The sequence below is a fragment of the Pseudochaenichthys georgianus genome, chromosome 3, assembly GCF_902827115.2.
Source record: "Pseudochaenichthys georgianus chromosome 3, fPseGeo1.2, whole genome shotgun sequence".
Lineage (NCBI taxonomy): Eukaryota > Metazoa > Chordata > Actinopteri > Perciformes > Channichthyidae > Pseudochaenichthys > Pseudochaenichthys georgianus.
Genome location: NC_047505.1, coordinates 23,965,827 through 23,986,112, shown reverse-complemented (window position 1 = coordinate 23,986,112; position 20,286 = coordinate 23,965,827). Strand labels below are relative to the sequence as shown.

The 20,286-nt window shown below is 40.5% G+C and overlaps 1 protein-coding gene across 4 annotated transcripts in view; it reads left to right on the top strand.

Moving 5' to 3' along the window:
- znf609b (zinc finger protein 609b) overlaps positions 1-20,286 on the top strand; it is a 100,659-nt gene that overhangs the window by 25,838 nt on the left and 54,535 nt on the right. The gene's annotated exons all lie outside the window — the stretch shown is intronic.

Here is a 20,286-nt window from a genome sequence, read left to right as displayed (position 1 = left end):
TTTATTTAATGGTGTTGTTTTGTGTGGTTGAGGGTTGCTGTCATTGATGCGTTTGGCACCCCGGGCCGTTGTTTTGATATTTAGCTGAAGTATACGCTATGACGTAATAGCTCTTCTTTTTCTTTTCGAAGGAGGGGGGGGGGGGGGGGGGGGGGGTCAGAGGGCCTAGGTATAAAAAAAGTAGGGATGCACGATATTGGGTTTTTGAAACCGATACCGATAACTTCCTGCTTCTCAAGACCGATACCGATAATAAAAAAAGATTTACGCCACTAATTATTTTAACGCGATTAACGCATGTGTATTTTTTTTCCTCGGCCGCCCCGTAGTTTCAGAGCGCATCGAGTTTAAAATACCATCTACAAGCTGATGCTGACAGCCCCGCTGATGCTGACAGCCCCGCTCCTGCCGCCCGCTTGTGGCAGACCACACTTCCACGCTCACCGGCAGGCACCGACTGGCCATCTGAAGGACCGGGAGGGTGTGTGTATGTGTGGCCCGAGCGAGCGAGAGAGAGACCTTACGTGCATTGTTGTTGTTAGCATCTGGTGCTAGCTAGCTGCGCTAACGGATATAAGGAGCTGTTTAAATGAAAACAGAGGAGCGACATTTCGCCACAACTGCGCCGAGCACTTGACTTTATGCAGGCAGCCAGACAATGGAACATTGTACGAAAAGTCAGCACACTCAGCACGGATAGTGCACAACATGATTGCAGCGTCCAGGCAGCTCCGGTTCGAGCATATGCCTTGAGTTGCACATAGCTCCAATGCGCACGCGCACACACACACACACTTTGTATTGTATTTGTCGGGGTGCCAAACGCATCAATGATAGCGACCCTCTACCTCTTGTATTGTCTTCGTACGCTTTTAACACACCATCGTAGCGATGGCGATGTTTCAGGTGACTGATCAGGTTCGAAGTATTAGCGAGCGCTGGATTTGTGAAGAACTCCCCTCTTCCTAAACCACTAATACCACAGTACTGGCAAAACGGGAGGAGCCGAGTGAAAAACAAGCGCCCCTCATCCCAATCCACCCACACCGCAGTATTTGTTTCTTTTTTTTACCCAAAAAATATATTTTATATTATCGGGGCTATTAATACTGGTATCGGGATCACGTCATAATTCCTAATATCGGACCGATAATTATCGGACCGATAATTATCGTTCATCCCTATTTTAAAAAAATAAAATAAAAGTCACGGCTCGCCACTGGTTAAAGGTTATGCAAACATCCAGCACCAACATGCAATTATACAGAATTGGAGTAAGAAAAAACATTGTAATACACATGTCTGTTGTTTATCTTTATACTAGCTGTAACTTTACTATCAGTGGAATACAACATGTTACTCTGCCTTGCATACATTTTCCGGGTGTTTCAAAAACAAGGCAGTGATTGAGTTTGTATCTAAGTGTCAGCAGCACTCACTGTCAGATGTTACTGCCTACTTTAGGAGCTACATGTCACTTGCTACATTAAGCTGCAAGACATGGAAGGACGAAAGCCTTTTTAATGTCAGGACAGCTATTCTGCCCTGTTAAAAAACACAGTTATTATGCCATGAATTGGGTCTAACTTGTACTTCCTCCTTGCCATCAATTGTTAAGTGTGACACTTTTCTGTACACGTTCTACTGGTATGTATGTAAATTCATTGTTTATCTCTGCTCTTTGCATTCCAAATTTCCCCCAGTGGGTCAGTAAAGATCCGAACCAAACTGGACTGTATCACTCAAAGCTACCATGCGGGAGCGACAGCGCTATTTGAAGCCTGGCTTGTTGACTCGGACAGGCAGTTATGTAGGGTTAATCGTTGTCCATGGCCTCTCACTAGTTAGACATTCACATGGCAACACCTCAACTGTCCATGGTACAAACAGTTGTGCAGTTTATGAGTCACTCAGCAGAGACCAGTTGTCCTCTTATAGTTGGAACAGTGTTTTCTGCAAATCAGTCAGAGGGTTATGTCCACAGAAGTTAAATGTTGATATACATAAGGCTGCATTCCTTGTGTGCAGATGGTTATTTCAGATTTCAGTACAAATTTGCTGGAATCCTGCCTGGCAGGCTGCTTGTGCAGGAATGCATGTAATAAACAATACTCAGAAGACTGGAGAGAAGAAATAGTGTCTTTATCTTATTCTATTACACAAACGCACACACCCAGCAGTGTTAGACAGGGGACTGTCTGCTCTTTAGCCTCAGGCTTTGTCCTTTCACAGCTCTTCCTTCTTTCTCATCTGTCAGCCTTCAAGCTGACTTTATCCAACTCATTTATATAACTCCCCTCCTGTTTACAATCTGGATTGAGGAGAATAAACTCAACATAACATAGATTAATGGGGACAATATTCCACATGGACAATCAAGATCATAACAATTCACAGTTGGTACAGTTTGTATTAGTGTATGGCACTATGCTCAACCGATTTAGTTGTGTCCACAATGTAATAAGGACATGCTCTCTTGCTTTTGTTCAACATAGTTCTCTCTTTATTACAACGTTTATACCGCCGCTTCAACCAGGAAGCAAATAGGAATACATTACGCTTTGTAAATGCTTGCCTGTTGATTTGTCTTGTTCCATGCAAACCTGGATTAAACATCTCAGGAAGAAAATGCTGAATAAAATCCATTGTCCATCTGTTCATCTTAAAATCAAGTGTTCTCTTTTTTCTAATTTGTGCTGCTTTTCATTATAACACAATCAAACTACCCACTGTGATTTTAAATTGTAAGTGAAAATTAGCATTTAAATGCCCTGCGATAATGTCAAAAATATAACCTTTAACAAAAGTGTATGTGGTAGATGTGTCCAAATCTGACACATGGTGACTTTATACTTAATCAGAAGAGTGAAAAGGGAACATGTGTTGTTGTTTTTGCTTAGAGATGTCTTCACATTAGTTTATTATCTTGAATCGAAGCCTGACTTCAGTCGAACCAATGAGAGGCAGCAAGGCGCGACCGTCACGCTGATTATCCTGTAATGAGAAAGAGCTTGAGCCCACCAAACCCACTGACCGCCCCAACATCCCTGCTGATAGAGTCTGATAGTCAATTGTCCTTAAAACTGAAAGACAACCCATGTTTTGGATGGTTTATCTGAAACGGTTTGGTGACTTTGAGACTATCCAAGAAAAAAAAAGAGGTTAAAAGGAAATGCCCATTTAACATAAATGTTCATATCCTATCATCTTATCATCTTTTGCACTAAAAGTATCAATGAAAATATTATTTATTACATTACAAAAACCTAAAAGAAATTGTGACAATTTACCTACTCTATTTTACCAAAATTATCTTGAACACTTTATATGTTTCTCTATTCAACTTCCAGTCACTCAGGAAGTTGCTGCCACTTTATGTTTGTCTCAGAAATTGTTAGTGTGGCCGACCCACCCACGAACCATTTCCTCCTCAGGAGAGTACTACCTCTCTAGCAGCGACTATCTGGGGGTGAAAAGGTTTGCGCGAACGAGGGACTAGTTCCAGATCCTTCTTGGTGTGAAACCTAATCTCCCCCCCCCCCCCATCGGCCTAGTTCGGGGGGGAAAGTACTCCGGTGTGAAAGCGCCTATTGATAATGTCGTGGAATCAAGCCCTTAAAACTTGTTTCTATTCAAGTTAAGATGTTATGTCCAAAGTGATAAAACGTGGTAATATTAGCAACACATTTAAGGCTGCGGCCACACGAGGACGAAAACGGCTAAACGCATAGGATTAACGTAAACGCAATCGCAAACAAGCTTCCGTCCACACGCAATAATTATCCGGATAGTGTCTGCCCACACGAGACCGCTCCGTTTAGCTCCAACCGCTGGAGGAGCTGCAGTACATATGCAGGAGCCTGTACGTGGCGCTGTAACTTCCTCCACAAAAGCAGCGAAGAAGCATGGTTGTCATGGTTGCCCTTCTGTTTATTCTCTGCGGTGGGGGCCGAGGGAACCGGGCAGAGTTTTTCGCCAGTCAACGTGTATTAAAGTTTAAATCTTCCGGACCAAATTATAAAAGTGTCGGTCAAAGGTCTTCTTTGTTATTTATTGAGCTTTAAAACAAATGAATAACGACTCGATATAATATAATAATAAAATACACGGAGCGGAGCCTCTCTTTTTCCTCCCTCTCTTCGGACAGCGTCAGTGTCTGTCTCATGCAGCATCTGATCCAGTAATGAGTGACCCGGCCGACAGTAAAAATAAACATATGTATAACTAGTTAAGGGAGTTTGAGAGGTCATTAAAATAGCTAAGGGTGATGATCTGATTTGAAGTGTGTGTTTTGCTGCAGCGGGAGGAGCTGCAGGTGAGCAGAGCTGCGTGTCTCCGTCCTGTCAGATTAGACTTCACTCGCGAGAGAAAGATAAATAATCTGAATTCAGGGTGCAGTTTACTTTGACGCGGGGGTGAGCAGCAGAGGTGGGGAGAGGCGGGGCTATTGCCTCATCATTATTGCTGTAGATGTCGCACAAACAACTGTAGCATGGTCAATAGCGTCCGGAGCACGATAGCAACTCTGCGATCCGACATTGTTGTTGTTGTTGGTGGCGAAACACTTCAGCAATGGCGCGGGGTAAACGGAGGTGAGCAGAAGAGGTGGGGAGAGGCGGGGCTATTGCGCAATCACTATCAGTGATCTGAAAATGTTCGGATAGGGCGCACATACGGAGCCGTTTGACCCCCCAGAGAGTGGCGTATGCCTTTCTATCCACCTTGGGACCCGTTATCGTTTCCTCAGTCGTTTAGTGCCGTATTCGGTCGTCCTCGTGTGGCCGAACGGTCTATATGACACTAAACAGTAACGCAAACGGCCGAATTTGTCCTCGTGTGGCCGCAGCCTTAGTTATGAAACGTTCCCTTTTTGTTTTGCTTGTCTTTTGATTTTGTGTTTGCTTTTGTTCTTTGTTGAACTGAAAAAAGGTGCTCAGAATTATTCTTTTTTGGTCCAAAGGTCCACCTGAACCCCCGCACAGCCCCCACATCAATATTTGACATTATTGCAGAAGCCATTACTTGGTCACTTTGGTTGTCCATAGTATTAGGATTTGAAACGTTTTTTATTGCAAAGTTCTTATTTTTCATTAGGTTGTCCAATAGTTGAAAAGCATATTTGCTATGTAAATCGGCAGATGGTCCCAAACTGAAATGTGTTTGTATTTTAAATGTTCAAGCTCTAGCTAAAATGTTGAGCCATCTGTTATTATGGAGTTCACAATGAATGCAAATATATTATTTACTGAACAGAGTTGGATGTCAGCAAAGACAACAAACCAGATTAGTAGCATGCATTATGATGATCATTTAACCACACTATAGTCTAATATAATAATTATGTGTGAATAAAAATGCATTGCAGATTTTAACCTAAAGTGTCTTGAGTCTTTCTCAGTGTGTTGCCTTTACAATTGATCGCAAACAAGAACAAGAGTGAAACAGTAGATGCTGCTGCTGGTACTATATCGACCTGCATTGAGACAGAGTGTCTCAATTATAGAATGAAGTGAGCAGAGATAATGAGAAGTGTTTTGATAATCTTAGTGACTGGCTTTTGTAATTCAGAAATCAAGGCAGAGTGCAATGGCTGAGCATGTTAATAGAGCTTCTCTCGTTTCTGCCAGTCTTCTTTGAGCACAGGAAAAATCAATCTGGCACCTTGTCAAGGTTTTAAGATCGAGGTTTCCTCGTACTGTGGCCAGTGTGAGTGTTCTTTTCATCCTCTGCATTCGCTGTTGCCATGGGCAAACCACAATTTATTTATTTATTTGTACGCACTGGTGGGTTGAATTCCCAGTTAAGACATGAGCATTTTGGCTTGAGAAAATGAAAGTCCCCCCCCCCCCACAAATGGAGATTGACATTGAATTATATTAGTATTTGACAGATAACAAACAGTTGTGTGTCTTTAGTTCATAGCTTGCATGATTGAGGGCTCGGTCATTAGAGGCAAGCATTTCCCCTATCACATGGCAGTAAATGCACTTAAATAAGCTTTTATTTAACCGAACCAAATGTTTGTTTACTTTTAATAATTCAACTCTGATATTTTGCCCAATTTCATTGCTTCATCTGTCAGATACTTAAACCTCAAGAGCGAGTGTCTGTTTAGTCATTGAATCTATTGATATCACTCTCAAAGTGAGCATATACTCTCTAGCTAAAACATTGCTGAGATTCAAGATGTTGATTTTAAGGAAATGTACTTGGTTCAATTAAATACGTAGTTAATCATTAGTTAGCGAACTAACCCATCATTGCCTTATAACATTTGCATTTTTATAAATTGGTTTCTTTTCTAGTGCTGAAAAGTAGTTTCTTCATCCTTGTATAACCTTCAGTTTAATTGGTTGGCAGTTATCTCCATGTCCCTACTATCAGACATTTCATTCCAATATGTCAGTTACCTTCAGCTCACACATTTGCATCATTAATGCTTGCCTTTAATTTCTTTTTTCCACCTCTGCCTGAATAAATGCTTCCAGTGCGCCCAGCCTGCTTTACATATAGCATAAACAATGTTTAGGTGCTCACTCACTTGAAAATTTGAAGTTTTGAGGTTTCTCTTTCAGTACCAGCACATTGATCACAGAATGTGTCCGTGTTAATAATAAAACATATGGAGTCTCTTGCTATAGCATAATGAGAATACTTGTTATCATGAGGTTTGAGCCAAGGGAGAGAACTATTTAATACCATTGGACAGCCTGCAATGTTTTAGGATTGTATGTGTTACTGTTCTATTTACATTTGGCCGTAGAAAACTGTTCTGGCACAACTCTGTTCTTAGGTTTATATGAAAACCAGACATGAAGTCTTTTCGATCTTTATTTGGGTCTAATCTGCACTCTACTCAAATGTTGATCAGACACTTTGTAATGTTCATTCACAACGCTTTCCACGTCAGCTGCACCTGACATTTAATCCTACTGGCTGTTGGCAACAGTAGTATGTGACATAAGTAAATCCAATTATATAAAACATTTGATTTAGTCAACACTATACAGACTAGTTCATATTTCTCACAACGGCAAATATTATTATTTTACTCTTGACTATTTATTAAGATCTTTCATGGCACTGTATAGGGGTGCATGCCGGTTCCCGGTATTACTGAAATACCGGTTACTGATGGCTATGGTATACCGTACCGAAATCAGATACCGTTTTTTTAATAAAGTGAGGCGTAATATCCTGAAACTCGCCACCAAACAGATCGTGCGTCTTGCAACGGCTTCGGTGATTGGCTTGATTGCCAAGCAACGCCCTTCACCTTCCTCCAGAACGTCTGAGCCTTTCGGTTAGCTTTCGTTTTTCCTTAGCTCGATTTTGGCACGAAAATCTGTGTAGTGTGGCTGCATATGACTGCCAGTCTGAATGGTGGGGTCTGTAACCACTGCAAGAAGTTTATTTCTAGGAAAGGCGGCAACACATCCAATCTCTCAAAACATTTGCTACTGTCACATAAAATCAGAGTACAGGAATGTACAGTCTTCAAGCCCGTGTTGTCAAACATGTTTTTCATTGTTCAGTACTAAAAGGTCGAAGTCTCACAATTCATTTTAATATTAATTGTACATGTTAACTATATTATAAATGGGAGTAATTGCGGGATGATTCAATTTTCCCTTATGCAACATGAAAGTATCACGATATGTATCGGTATCGTTCAGTGGTGTGAAGCTGACAATTGAGCGGCCCGACCAAGCAAGCAAGGAGGCAGAGGCAGAACGTCCAAAAATATAACCCGGCGTGGGCATTTATTAAAAACATGGGCACAAAATTCACCGCCTCAATCTGCGGTTCTCCTTTCACCCATCCTGCAGCCACAAGGATCACACACACACACACACACACACACACACACACACACACACACACACACACACACACACACACACACACACACACACACACACACACACACACACACACACACACACACACACACACACACACACACACACACACACACACACACACACACACACACACACACACACACACACACAGCCCTCTCAACAGACAGGGCAACAGAGCCTAAATACCCACACTCCAATCATCACAACAAGACACAGGTGAGGGGGGAGGAGACACCACAGGACACCAGGTGCACACAATCATCAGCCACAGACAACCTATACTGTGCAATCACGCTAACAAAGTGCCATATCACCCGGCCTGAAGCCGTCAGTCCATAGTGACGAAGCCACCTTCGCCACAAGTGGTATCGGTATCGTAAAAAAGTCAACGATATGCATCCCTAGCTGAACTATCATTCTTATTTGTATTTGTCATATTGATTTTATTTCAATTAATTACATCCTCTTTAATCCCTTTTAAGCTTGATGTGCTATTGTGCAAATCCAGATGATGGGCACACTTAAAAAAAACACTTTTAAATAGGGATGCTCCAATCGGCCGCCGATTGATATCGGCCGATATTCACTCCCTGCCGATCAATCGGTGCTCTCTATAAATGCCAATCGGGAGAGCCGATGTAAAATACATGACACTTTTCTCTGTGCGCGACAAAACAAGCTCGCCAAAATGGCTTCACCAGTCTGGCAGTATTTTAAGGTGTCCGAAAAAGACAGTAAAATAGCGGTATGCAACGTGTGTGAAGCAGAAATCCTGCAGCTCCGCCCGCTGTGACGGACCGGTGAGCAGAGCAAAACACACAAGAGTTAGACCTCACACACTTTGCTATTTTATCTACCTCTGGAACAAGCTAAACTAGTTATAAATATATTTATTCTTCACTGTAGGGTCACTCATTACTGGATCAGTGAGCTGCATGAGACGATACTGACAGGCTGTCGAGAGAGAGAGAGAGAGAGAGAGAGACATTTTTTTTTTCTCAAAGCAAGGTTACACCAGTGAGTTGGATGTAGAAGTGTCAGAATCATTAGATGTTTTTATTTTAAAGTAAATTCAGATTGAACACGTAATGTAAATGATTGTGTCCGTCCAAAAAATAAAATGACTTATAGTGAAAACCACCCTTGAATGATGGGATGGTAGACTAAAAGCTTTAGGAATCCAAACTACAACATATAATAAGTCCCTGTATCAAGATTGATGCAAAACAAGTGAAATTTGACTAAAAAATATTTAGCAAATAAAACCCACTTCTGGGGTCATTTGGGTGGATTTGACCTATCTCTGGCCCCCCTTGCTCGATTTTGCTGATTGACATCTCTTTCTAACCATCAGAGCCAATGGAATCGAGGGGAACTCCCACATACTCCTTATTTGGTAATGTGTGTTTGTGAGACTGACGCATAGCCAAAACCGGACACTGCGATATCTCTGGTGGCTACCATTAGCAGCTAACTTTTACTCTCCGATTTTTACATACAAATTGAATTATGGATTATAAATAAAAAAATATTATTCCACAGAAACATTATCAACCTATGGATTAACCGATTCAGCCGCGTTTTTTCTGGTTTTAATGCCATTGAACAAGTCTTTTGATCAGATTGACAGCTACGGTGAGACGATCTCCCGTAAAAGCTACGTAAAGGTATGTGTTGTGATGTCTGAGTTTGCTTCCCCTGTCGCGAGTTTGGATCACTGTGAGGATATATATACCTAAATAATCTGTAAAACCTCAGCTTTAATCGGATATCTTGTATGTGCAGCTACGATAAGTAATAAGGGTATCTTTTATCTTGAGTTCTGTGCTAAAGTGCGTTAGCATTTTTCGCTCAGGGGTCATTTAGATGCTTCTTATGAGACTTGTGTTTTGTTTTGGTAAAAATGGTTTGTTTTGTCAGTTAGCTGAGATTCTTCCCGTTAATCTGGTATAACACATTAATAAAAAAAATAAAAATCAACCCTGCAGAAACGTTGAGGATCTGGGTGGCAGTATTGTCAAGAAGTCGTTTTTCTGATGCCTCTATCATTATCTGTGATCGCTCGTTTTAAATGTCAATATTGTAGATCGTTGTGCATTTAAGTCAGAAGACATTGCAATAAACAAGTGATTAATTTGACAGTTTGTGCTGCAGTGGGATAATTAGTGTTTGGTATGGGTGTAACGGTTCACAAACATTTCGGTTCGGTATACCTCGGTTTTTAGGTCACGGTTTGGTACGTTTTCGGTACAGCAGAAAAAATTATCACAAAAACAGAAAATATTTGTTGGGGGTTTTTAATTATTATTAAACTGTGAATAATGTATTCACTCAAATAAATACAAAATATAATAAAATAGACATTAAGGTGCAGCATTTTGATGAACTGAAATAATCTGTATTTTAACTTTACTGTACTAGTACTCACAAAACATAAACTATTAGTTTTTGGGTTTTTAATTATTATTAAACTGTGAATATTGACTCGAATAAATACAAAATATAATAAAATAAACATTAAGGTGCAGCATTTCGATGAACTGAAATAATCTGTATTTGAACTGTACTGTACTAGTACCTAAGCACCCAGTTTGACATTATGACTTGCTTGTCATTGTATTTTCATGTTATATTTTAAGATCTGCTGGCACTAACAATGTCTCCTGCTGTGGAGAACACCCTCTCGCTAGGGACAGAGGTAGCAGATACAGCCAGGTAGCGCTTTGCTAACATGGCAACATAAGGATATTTGGCGTTTGTAAGAGCTTTGGCTCGGTCTGAACTTTTTGCGAGTGGTGGAGGCTTAAATGCTAGTGGGAGTTGGGTTTGCACTTCAGTCTTTTTTCTTTTGGTACCGGTGATATTCACGTTCGGGTGATGCCTTTTCAAATGAGTGTGCAAGTTTGATGTATTGCCAGCCGTACACACGTGTACCGAACCGAAGGGCCCATACCGAATATTTTCAGTACGTATACTGTTACACCCCTAGTGTTTGGCTAGTTTAGTGATGAAATGTATAAACTGTGATCAAATCTTATGACCTGAACAAGTATTTTTCTGATATATCCACTTCAATGTGAATGTAGGCTACTAGATGTGAGAGTAAACCGAATGGAAATATAGCGGTTATAGGCTCAGGCTCTTTTTACCTTGTCATTTGGTTTGTTTTGTATACACATAGTGTGTGATTAAAACAATCGAGGGCTTTTATCGTTGGGTGTTTTCCAGATGCAGTCGGTTCTGACCGTATCCTATGCAGGGTACTGATAATTGTTGAGGATCAGCCAATATTAACAAACGAGACAGATTTCTATACTTCTACATTTCTGTTACTTCACTTAACCATCTTTACTGGAAAACTACCCTGGAGATGATACAGTTTGAGACAGTGTGCGGTGAGAGTTTAGTTTTTTGCTGTATCATACAATATGTCTAGACATTAAAGACCAAAAAGCTAGACAGCAATCAGCATATTTCATTTATTTGGTTACTTTGGTAACTATTGTTTGAGGCTAGTCCAGGACATGTAGAACATTGCTGCGGTTCGGGATAAAACGAAATAAAAAACTTTTGGTAATAATACTGACATGTTTTCATAACATGTACCACTAATGAAATAATCTATCATACATTCACACGAGCTTCAGTGAGGTCGCACTAACTGATAAAGATACTGGCTTATCCACTGACTCCTGATTCCCATCTCTTGGATTGGCTCAGTACATTTCCATTTTGGTAATCAGCTCAAGCACACAATCCAATTACATGGAGGTTACTGTGGGGCTTTCTGGACGGGGACCTGTCTGTGAATGACCTGCAGAGCTTCTGATGCACAGACAGAACGGTCTTTAAGAATTAGGAAAAGCTCTATTATTATTATTATTATTATTATTATAAATAATATTAGTGCGGCACTTACTTAATAATCTCCTCAGAACCTTCACTCTTTGCATTCTGTCCAAGTGACTTGCACACAGAAGGCATATCAGAAAGAGTTTGTAACTACTAAACTATATATGTTTTATTTTGGCACGTTTGTTCGATCTTTTGAATACATTGTTGTTATTAATATGGGCAGTTATGTCGTGCTAAATAAAATTTGTTTAAAGTAAATAAATACACGTTTTAGCACCAGGGAGTACATTCCCTTTAATAGGGATAGATGGTTGAACCTTTAGGTAGACTTTGTGCAGCCAAACGTATGCAAGGATATCAACTATAAAATGGTCTTACCATTTGGTTTATTGTTTTAGTTAAGTGTGTGTTCTCTTGCGTTTTCCTCACTTTTCAATCAGTCAGTGCTTGTTTTATACACACAGGGCTAAGAAGAGCATACAGCTGACATTTTATAGATGTTAGAACACTTCTCTGTGAGCTACAACAAACCAAGAGTCTCCTCTGCTTTTCTGCAAGACTATCTTAAACAACTTTGAAGAGGCATCTTTCAGCCCTTTTAATGGGATTTAGAGTATTGGTCTACAGATGAGACAATAATCACCATGACCGTATATGTACCTCCAAAGACATCATAGCAGCATTATGACATGCTGTTATAATAGCAGGAACAACAACAAACAAAGGCCTGCCCCCATTAGCATGCCAATATAAACACATTTTTGTGGCATTGCTCATATTTGTATTTCTCTAACAAATCTGTTTGACAAAGTAATTTTTCTGATATATAAGTAGCTAAGCTTTAATACTGATTATCATCTAACCTCAATAATAATTATTATGATATCATGCAGCGAGATTGTTGTGGCCTAGATAATCACACTGTGAAATGTTCATGTCGACACAAGCCTAATTTGAGGGCATATCTCATTTATGGCTGAGCAAAAGAGCTGTTTTTTATCGGTTTAATTCAGACTATAATTACCTGTTCTGCTTTTTGACATACAGACTTGAAACACATGTTATCCGCCACATGTTACTTTTTCTGTGAGGAAAATGCATTTGGTCATTTTCATGTTGTTGTTTTTTGGAAACTTTGCTGCACATGTTGAAGCATTTTTAAAAGGTAAAGAAAGTCATAGTAAGAGTCACTTGTAAAAGCTATTTCCCCTTGAGCCTCTTGTGACTTACCACCTCTGTCTGTTACATATTAACAGTCTGCAGAATTGCAAAATAAGTCCTATTGTGCTCTGTGAACTAAACAGAGTAAGAGCCCAGTTGTACACACCTCCTACTCCTGTATGTGATGTTTTTGTATAATGCCCAGATGGTGTTCCTATCAGACACATGCAGATAACAACATCACCCAAGGTCTGATTCAGTTGTGTTCCACAGCAAATCGAGCAGAAATCTCTTTCCCCCTTCCTTTTTCTGCACTCTCATTGCAGCTTATGTGGCCTCCGTGATAGATTGCTGAATGAAACTGGATCTGTGAAAAAAGGACAAGCACTCTGGGAGTTGCACAGCCTGCATGCTTTTCGCTCAACAGGGCACTCGCTGGGACATTTCCTCAGTGGGGCTTTTTCAAAAGGGCTTGCGCTGCAGTTTCAGCTAAGGGCAGTACAGTAGGTCAACTGCAGATAGAGTTTCAACCTCTCTTTTGTGGAGGTGTCGGACAAATTAGACCTCACAACTGTTTACCCAGTCAAACAGGGACAGCTGCATCTCTCCACCCTCCGAAACCTGCCACTGACTGTTGTTCCTTTGGGGAGCCATCTGTGAGGAATAAGCAGGCACGGTGATCAAATGAGTGTTCAACAGCTTTACCTCTGTCACTGCTGGGGGTGATATGCATGGCCCCTTAACTGAATCAACATGAGCTCTGTGCATTATGGGATCCAGCTGCCATTTTGGTCTGTACTAATGAGGGCTGAGTAATGGTAGATGGGACAAAATGACTGCTATGCTTAAAAGCGTCTCTTGTGTACTGTAGTGGTGCTGTTGTATTTAATATAAAATTGGTCTTGGCTGGTAATAACCAGACAAATGTGTATATTGAATATTTCTTGGAAGTCTTCCATTCCAGAGAGATTTATTGAATTGTACTCTCCCAATAGTAATGAAGCATAAAATATGCTGATATCCCAATACAATCTCTTTGGATGCTGTCATAGTTATTGGAGAAGCTTAAGGATTTGATCTGATAAGCCTATCGGGGTGAGCTGTATTTACACAACGGCTAATAGTCTAATATGAATTTGGAATAATTTTAAAGTTTGTGGTTTAAATGCTGTTGTTTTGCAAATAGAAATTACGAGTGGAATACATAAAGTAAAGTACTTATCCATTAGAGAGAAAAGTTACAATTCTTTACCTCGGTTGTAAAACACAAAGCAAACACACCATGGCTACTAATCAGATATAAGAACCCATGTACATAGGATCTTTCCAGGGCTCTACTTCGAACTGTCGGGTTGTATTTTGTACAAAGCACAAGGGCTGTACCCGAATATTCGTTCGTTGGAGTACTATTCGGGTTTCAATTTCGCTATTCGGATATTCTTTTTTTGAATTTATTGAAATCTCCAATATCAACGTAAGAGCTTGTGCCTCTTCGGGGGGTGCTAACACTTAACCATAAACGTTATCGTTTACTTTCTCCGTCTTTATATGTAGATTAGTGTTGTCACGATACCAACATTTTGGTTTCGATACCGATACCAAGTCAAGAATTGCGATTCCGATTCTTTTTCGATACTTTTCTTAAAAAAAGGGAAACACGGAATATCGGCTTTAAAATTAGGAATAACAGATGATTTTAGCAGTCAGAACAACTAAAGCAGCAGTGTTACTAAGAACAGAAACGCCAAAGAGTCACATCTAATATAAATATATATATAAAAGCATTTATTTTAATTGTATAGCAGTGAGTTTAACATTTTGGCAGCACTGTTGAGCATTTTGAAAATGTATTTTCATGCCTCTGTGCAAGGCTTAGTCTTTCTATCTTTATAGCCACTGGTGTAAAGTAACTAAATTCATAAACTCAAGTACTACTTGGGTACAATTTTGAGATACTTGTACTTTATTTAAGTATTTCAATGTTTCTTTTGCTACTTTGTACTTCTAATCCACTACAGTTCAGAAATAATGGTGTACTTTTCCTCCACTACATGTATTTAATCCCTTTAGTTACTTCACAGATCTGGATGAATGATGTGAAATATAATCAAGTGTTAAATCAGACTTTAGTTCCACCTGGAGTAAATCCACCAGCTACCCTGCAGTCTACAAAGTCATTCAAACTAGCTGCACATTTACCAGCTTTGAGAACACTTTCATGATCAATCATTATAAAACATATCATATATATTATTCTGAAATGGACCAATCTGCACAATGACTACTTTTACTGTCGCTACTTTAATACTTTTACTTGAGGAACATTTTGAATGCAGTACTTTTACTGTAACAGAGTATTCCTACACTCTGGTGCTTCTAGTACAAGACCTGAGCACTTCTACTTTTACTGTCGCTACTTTAACTATATTTTGATGATAATACTTTTGTACTTTTATTTGAGGAACATTTTGATTGCAGGATTGTTCCTACATTCTGGTACTTCTACTTTAACTCAAGTACAAGACCTGGGTACTTCTACTTTTACTCAAGTACAAGATATATACTTATACCACCTCCGTTTATAGCCTATGAAAAAAACTAATAGAAAACGAAGGCTAAAGCTAACGTTAGCAGATAGTGATGCTAGTTTGCTAGTTAAGTTTGCTCAACGATAATATTGCGACAGAAAAACTTTTCAGTGCACATCACGCTCTGCTGCTCCGACAGGAAGCTCTGCTCTGAACACCTGAACCGCCCGTTCACAGACTTCTGGCGTCTTTTTTGTCAACAAGCCGAGGCGCAGCGGCAGTTGCACTCCCACTTGCAGCCATGCTTCTCGTTTTCTCACATGCTCTGGCAGCTAGCGCGTAGCCGCGTGCAAGAGAGAGGGGAGGGACTTAGAACGTGCTTGAGAGGAGCGGGACTACAGGTACGGCTGCAGTGCAAGGAGTGGAAGCAGAGCGCTGAACACACACGGCTCTTATTAAACGGCGTTTTTTCACGGGAGTACTTTTCCCCGTCATTCTTAAAGTACCGATACTAATGAAACGGAGGAATCGTACCGTTTTTAACGGCAGGGTATCGCGGTACCTTTTAAGTATCGGTACACCGTGCAACACTAATGTAGATATGAATTTTCTCCGTTAATCTCCTTCACGTTGTTTCCATAGCAACAACAACTTCCTGTCAACAGCGCTAACTCTCCTTCAAAATAAAAGCATGTCCATAAAAAATAGGAAGCCAAGCCAAATTACACTTAAGACATATACAACTGCAACGAAAGTAACAAACACAATGCAATATCCTTTTCAATTTCAAAGAACACAAATTGGGTTATAAACATTAACAAATAACTATAAAACAACAATACTGTAGAATAACAAAATGAATGCCGTGAATAAACTGAAATACACGTGTTGAAGTGGTTCGCTGCTGATTACCCCCGCCCCCCCGCGTGGGCCCAATATCCGCTGCTGATTACTACCGAATATCCCAAGCCCGAAAAATGGTATTCGGGACAGGCCTACAAAGCACAAAGAGAATCATAAGATTTCACGCCTGTTTGAGGCAGTATTGATCTCATCGTCCTTCCACCACTCCAGAGTCTTTTGTGCTCAGGCTTCCTCATCCTTCATGTTCTTTATCGCACGGGGGGATGAGAACTAGATGTGAGTGTTAATTATTTACCAACATGCAGTGAGCTCTTACACTCAGCACTTACAAGGAACCGTAAGTGCTAGATTTTCAGAAAATTCACTCTTTCTGGAACCAGTTCAACACCGTCAACACCAGTGATGAACAGCCTCTGAAGGGTTGAATTATAAGATGCAATGGAACCTTTTTCCCCCCAGAACAGAGAGGAGTATCAAGTACCAGTACTTTATCCAGGGGGATTACCTGATGCCTTGTAACTGTGTTCTACCATGAGTACCTAATAGCTTGCACTATCCTCTCAGCAGTGGTAAACAATGAAATTAAATGGATAAGATGTCTCAATGCCAACCATTTTGTTTGTCCAGGAATTTTTTTAGAAAGACATCATTGTCAAGCTTTGGCTTGAACAGTTACATTTGAAGGATCCATACAAATGTTTCTTGCAGAAGATGTTTACCTCTCCTGATAGCATTCAAGTTGTATTCATATAGCACATTTATAAACGATTTTTGGTTGAGCCAAAGTGCTGTATATATAATAAAAGTAGCCTACAGTAGAGACACTTTACAGCAAATACAACACAGATTGTTCAGAATATCAGTATGAGAAAAACGACACCCTCTGTCCTTAGACCCTCACATCGTACAAGGAAAAACTTCCAGAGAAAACCCACAGTTTAAGGGGGAAAAATGGGAGAAACCTCAGCATTGGTTGTACTATTTAAATTGGACAATTACTTGGCTGATGCTGCAGGCGAGTACTAAGTATGTGCCAAGTCCAACGGTATTTATATGGTATGTGTTATTTACAAGAGAAACTCAATGTGCTTTACATCAATTATTCCCCTGAATAGTTTCAATATAGCACAACTAAAAACACATATTAAAGGTGGTAAAGATATTCATTTTCAGAGCTATTCATGACAAACACACAAACAAAAAACACATTTTCACATGTTCTTCTTTGCTATCAATTGCTGTCCGGACAGATTTGCAAATAGTAAGATAATATATAGAGGTCTTAAAGAGCCTGTGACACGAGTTTCCCCCATCATCCAAACCCATCAATTTGAGTAAATATTGTCCCCTTGAAAACCGTTACTGAACTGATTTTGGATATTTGTACTTTGATAACCATTAATCTGCCTTCAATGTTGACAATTTTCTGGATCTTCTCGGGGATTCTTAAAGTCCCCCCAAATTATGTGTGACGTCATTGCGGGCACAGCGCTCCAGCTGCACCGTTCAGGATCCCAGCTTCTGCATGTAAACGCACGATGGCGCACACAGTAGCAAGCTCAGACAGGGATGACAGGTTAATGTTGAACGTGTCTGAGAGCTCATATGAGGCTGAAGGATCGGTTTATGTTGTATCTGTTAGAAGTTTAGGAATTAGGTGCGTCAATATGGGCGATCATACGGTCATGTAGCCAGTGGTGGAATGGGACTAAAAATCATCCCGGGACTCTCGACCGGCCCACTTCGGTACCGCTAGTAAATTGTCAGTGGGGGATGTCTGGGGCGGCGGGTGCTGTAGGCTAGGGAAGGCTAAGCCTTCCCAAATATTTGTGTCACTGCATCCTGGTAAAATACAAATATAATGTATAATGTCTGTGTCTTTGACATTAGCGCTGCTAGCCACCTGTGCCATGTACTACGAAGCCAGTTCAACATACCCTGGATATGTTTGAGTAACAAACAAACTAACAACATCAAACTAACAAACGAGATCTTGCTAAGCGGTCCTACGACGCTGGTTATCAACTCGGTAAATCAAGCCAGGGTTTCTCTCACCAGCTGAGAGTGCGTTCACGGGGGCGGGGTTAGCTACATTTGACCAATCACAAACAGGGACAAGTGTACTGACAGCGCAGCGTCATACTTCATTAATGAAAAGTAAACTAATATTAGACAAATATGAGCTTTAAACATCCATGACTTAAACATATAATCCAGGATACAAGCCACAGAGTTGCACCTGCAAGGTGAATACAGAACAACTGGTTAAAAAATAACTAGGCCTACCGAGTGTTTGAAAGCGTATAGTTTTATTATATCACTAAGACACGAGTGGATCTGACTTTAATTACATTTGACTCGAGTGTTTCGTCAACATAATGTGTTGCTTAAAATAATACTTCTGCATACAGTATGTGACAGATCGATGATCTGATTGATGATGTAATATGAATGATAAGTGCGACACGTCGGCGTCTTCTCTGCATACGGCAGTTTAAACTGTATTTCCTTTATCCTGTAATATGACTTGAGAGATTTAAACTCCGCACACTGAGTTTATCTCTTTTCTATAGACGCCGGAGGCGGGCAGCGTCAGGTAAAATAAGTTATTTAGCCTTCTCAAACCTGAGCCTCACGCGCCGCCTATGGGGGATGTGCTAGTGACTTATCCGACTGGCCCACTTCGGTACCGGCGCATCGGGATTCGTCCTGATGGCCAGTCCGCCACTGCACCCAGCCCAGCCCACGTAAACTGTCAACGGGGGGAGCCTCGCTGCGGGGAAACGGTGGACCTAGTGTCCCGATCGGAGTGGGAATAATAATAATAATAATAATCCGTGCATTTTATCCATTAATTTCCCCAACATTGTGGTAAAAAAATACACGTTTAATCCATGTTGGTGTACTACAACTACAAATCGGTTTGTTTTTTCATCAGGAAATGCAGACCGGCACAAACAAACGATTTGTAATCATCATCCTCACGATCATTTAATCTATCATATGTTCGCCGCATTGACATGAACGCACTAGTAAATGTAGTTTCATCCACTTGAGTTTACAACTACAAAAATAATCGATTTGTTTTTATATCGCATCCTACGGGAGGAAATTCAGTAGCTCTCACTACCGATTTTTAATCCTAATTTAATCATCATCTTCACCACGATCATTTATGTTTATGTCGCCGAATTGACATGAAAGCACTGACAAATGTGAATATACTGTAGTCAAACGTTATTAACGTGCCTAAACTCAGTAATTCACCATTTCTACGCATGACAACACACTTTGTCCGTGTTTGGCTCTCTCGCCGCACAGTGAAGCGTTCCCGCATTGACGTCACTTCCGGCTTCCCCCAAAACTTCAAAATGAGTCGAAGGAATTTCCCCGCGATGTTCGAAATTATTGATATTTATCGGAACGGTATCGCTTTTTCTTTTTTAAACTGACGGTTCAAGATTACTAGTAGCCCAATATTTCATTGCACAACAGTTGTTGGGATGCTGTCACAGGCTCTTTAAGTATGTAACCTTAATCTCTTGAGGTTACGTTTTATAGAGAAGATTTATTTTTCATGTTGATAAGCAGTTTTTCCAAATTAGACTGGAGTCTGTCCTGTCTTCAATTTGTTGAAAAATATAGAACATCGTGACCTTTTGACTATATTGTGTGAGCAAATACAACTCACCACTGTTCTCCCGAGACATACACTGGTTCATTCATGTTTTTAAGCTCCTCTGCTAATGCAAGATTACCATTGTGTGCTTGAGTTGAAAAGGCACGGCTCCATAAACCATGTGGGGGTGTGTGAGGCCAGCTACTCCTTATTTATCAGCACTGACACTATCAGCAGTACCTTGTGAAAAGAGAGCTAGTCATTCAGAACAGTGGGGCCACCTTGGCTGTCAAGCAGGATTTAAACTACATTTCCCATGGTTGCCATGACGACTGTGGGAAGTGATTATGAGGAGAGGGTTTCGGAGCATTGCTGTCACACCAGTGGGTATTAC